This window comes from Lepidothrix coronata, unplaced genomic scaffold (assembly GCF_001604755.1).
Source record: "Lepidothrix coronata isolate B3197 unplaced genomic scaffold, Lepidothrix_coronata-1.0 Scaffold17, whole genome shotgun sequence".
NCBI lineage: Eukaryota > Metazoa > Chordata > Aves > Passeriformes > Pipridae > Lepidothrix > Lepidothrix coronata.
The window spans coordinates 1,108,328-1,112,232 of record NW_016690197.1 but is presented as its reverse complement, the minus strand read 5'-3'; positions in this window follow the sequence as shown (position 1 = coordinate 1,112,232).

Below are 3,905 nucleotides of genomic sequence, written 5' to 3'. Positions count from 1 at the left end.
ATTTAGGTGAACAAAATCTAAGCAAAAACCAAGAAAGAAGAGCTGTCCTCTAAATTCAAGTCAGCCAGTTTACCTTTGTGTGTGTGTGTGTGCAAAGCAGGTTGTTAGATTCTTTGGAACAGTGTGAGATCCAGTGCAGAGTTTCTCACTAGAGCTTCAGATTGCTTCAGTCCATCCCCAGCTCAGCAAAGGGCAGCAGCAGCGGCTTCCATTTAAATACAGGAGGGGGCAGAGTCCGCACATGCCCAGTTTGAAGCTTGTTCCATCCTGATTCCAGCTTCCCTATAATGACAGTATAAAACTGATGCTCACTTAAAAGTGCTGTCATCTCTTTTTTGCCTCTGACAGATTTATGTCTGAATTTTAATGCTATTTGCACATTATCTGTGTATGAAAACCAAAAAGTTAAAGGGCTGAGTTCGCCGTCTCAAATATCAGACCTTACAGTTCACTTGCACTGTATTGGTGAATTAGTTTTTTGTAGCCTGCTTTTAAAGAAGATATATGTGTACAGTTCTGCTGAAATTGTCAGAACTCAAATACATTCTGATATGAAACAATGTGCTTGTGTGCACTTCTGTCTTGTAGAATTTAGGTCATGGTTGTTTGTTGGTCCATTTCTAAAAATAAACAAAACATAGGGATAAAACCCACTGACATCATCCTTTTCTGCTCTTTAGTTTAAAAAAAAAAAAAGACACACAAATACCTTAGCAGAAAACAGCAAATATCCACCTGTTTCAAGAGGTGCCTGGTTTCTTTTTCAATTGTGTTATGTAGGGCATACATGAGCAGGTTTTTACTCACACCAATCTTGCTTTACATTGCATTGTGCAAAGAGACACGAATTGCTGTATTCCCAGCTGAAGGCCTATTACTGTGGTAAAGTGAAGTTTAATTGCAGTAGAGAATTAGGCACAGTGTGTGAAAAAGCTCTTCTAGCAGATACTGCAGCCTAAATATCAGAGAGTTTAGGCCTTCCACCCACTGCCAAAATGACCCTGATGCGAGCTATTAGCTTCATTGCAGCTGGGGATAAAAATAGATGGTGTGAACTGTTACTGGAAAGCCTTTGTGAGAAGGCTGTGATAGTAATGGTGGGAACTGTATTCCCCCAGCTCTGCACACACTCCTCTTCTCATGTACCTTTCCTTAAATTAGCACAAGCAGCACCTAACCATAAACTGAAGGAAAAGGGATTGCATTTCTTTGCATGAATGGGAGCTGTGCCTCTAATGAAAGGCACTCGCCTGCAATGCTGCAGAGTCCCTTTCCTTGATAGTCATTTAAGGAAGGCAGTGGTAACCTTGTGTCACCAGGCCACTGAACATTAGCCAGAGGAGACACTTAGATGCTACAGCCTCTCAAACAGTGAGAACTTAAAAATAATTGTTAGCAGACCTGTCATGAAAGGCAAAGATATTCCACGGAGTATCTCTGTCCTGTAGTGCTGGTAGGCACAACCAGGCCAGATTTAAACCAGCCGTGGCAGAACTGCACCCACAGGTGGCTCTAGGACTGACAAGTTCCAGCTTTGTCAGTGTCTGAGATCCTACAGTAATTTTCTAGAGTGTGCTCTTCCCCCCTTCTCTGTGTGTGACATCAGACACAAGAATATCGGAGCTATGGTGGATGTGACATTAATGGTACAAATTTCAAAAGACATTGTTGTGAACTCCAAATCCATCACTCTGTTCCTGCACACACAGTGCTTGCAGGCAGCAAACTATAAGAATGAGGCAGCAAACAACGGTGTTGGACATTTTGAGGGACAGGACCTTTTTGGAAGACAATTTCCCATTTTACTCCTAAAGAGGCAGGAGGTGCCATTGCAGAAAGCCACAGTGTGAGACTGGCAAAGGCTCCTACTGTCTTCAGATAAAGATTATCAAGAGAGTGGAGCAGAAAGGACACTGAAATGATTGATGTGCAGAGAAAGGAGACAATGGGAGATCTCCCATTTGTGTGAACTTTATGTTCAAAGGAGTTGCATACAGTTACATCCTGATCTTGTCAAACTGATAAGACATAAAATATGAGGCATACAATCTTCAAGACAAGCATGAACACTGGATCAGATGTGATCTTTGACTCAACATTCTCATTTTCTTTGCTTAGATCCTCTTAGTTTTCTGCTTTATGTCTTAGTTTTGGACAATGCCAACACAGTCTGTTTACATACAGCTTGCACATGAAGTTTTCCTTTTCCCTCAGTTGCAGATGACATTTTTCTTCCTTCTTGTTTCCTTTCATCTTAACAAGGAGTCACTGCACTGAAAATATTTCATTTTCAGTTAGCCTGGAAGCATCCAATTTTTTGGCATTTTTAGAGGACCCCATAATATGTTTGGCAGAGTAATCAGCTCAGGGAATAAATGTGGTCTTTTTAAAAGTAAATTAGACTTACAGAAACCATGTGTCTTCTTGCTTCATTAGATTTGGCATTGTTGTACATGCCTTCCCAGGTAGATGAATTTGATTAGTTCAGCAGCTCCTGAGAGTGTATGATGAAACAATATGCAGAAAAGGAGAGAAAGAAAGTATTCCCAGTGAGAAGCAAGTGCTTGTCCAAAGAGGGCTACTGCTCTGGTATCCTTCCTTCACCTCAGGACTCTGTGAATGCTAAGCACTTCCAAGCTAGGGGAAAGTATTTTGAAAATTGGACCCTAACACTAAGATTCATGTCCAGTGGAAATGTTCTCATATGGTGGTAGTTGTCTGATCCTTTATTGAAGCCAACTGCTAGAGGCAATTCAGCTGCCCAGTTTTAAATGTGATGCCTCAGCTTCCATGGAAGGAGAGGAGTCATCCTAGAACTGCACACGGTGTGAAGTACAAGACATCTCATTCTCTGTCTCTAGGGCTCAAGAAGTCAGACAAAGACATATAGCAAATCAATAATAAAACTTTTTTCTCTCAGGTTTGCTTTGTTTTATATGCAGTATAAAACCAGAGAGAACAGTTCCAAGTATTTTATTGAGATGGTTGTTTTTCTTTATAGGTAAGGCTATTTCACTTAAAGTTATCAGAATGTTAGGCCAAATTTCCCTCCAGATCCAAGCCTTTCTCCCTTGTCTATTCTCTACCAAAACCTTATCTCTATTGTATTCCTGGGAAGCCCAATGGAGAAAATGTATCAGTTTGTGACCCCAGGTGCTTTCAAAGTCATCTGGCTCATCCTAAAGCTTTCAGACATTTCTGACCTAGTTTTATGTGTGAAACGTGGTGGAAGTTCACCTGGTTTATGGCAAGCTCTGAACTGCCCTCCAGTCACTTCTGGAGAAAAGAAAACCTGCCCAGAATTAATCTCAGAATTCTGTCACATTGAACTATGGTGAGAATGGCCTTCCCAGTTTTAGAGTCCTGACTTCAGCTGGACACCAGCTACCCACCAAGCTACTCTATCCCTCCTCCCCACAGCAGGATTGGGGGGGGAAGTTAAAAATAAGATGGAAAAAAACTGTGGCTCAAGATAAAGGTAGTTTAATAAAACAAAAGTGAAGGCTATGTGCAGAAGCCTAGGAAAAAAATTATTCTCTACTTCCCATCAGCAGGTGATGCCCAGCCACTTCCCAGGAAGCAGGGCTTCTATAGGCATAGCAGTTATTCCAGAAGACAAGCATTGTAATAAAAATGCCCCCTACGTCCTCCTTTCTCTTAGCTTTTATTGCTGAGCAGACATAGCATGGTATGGAATATGCCCTTGGTCAGTTGGATCAGCTGTCCTGGCTATGGCCCCTCCCAAGACCTTGCCCACCCCCAGCCTACTGGTAAGAGGGGAGTGCTGGAGAGACAGCCTTGATGCTGCCCCAGCAGCCTTGATGCTGCAGCCAAAACACTGGGGTGTGAGCAACACCTTCATAGGTACCAGTGCAGCTCTGGGAGGGCTATGATGTGGAAAATTA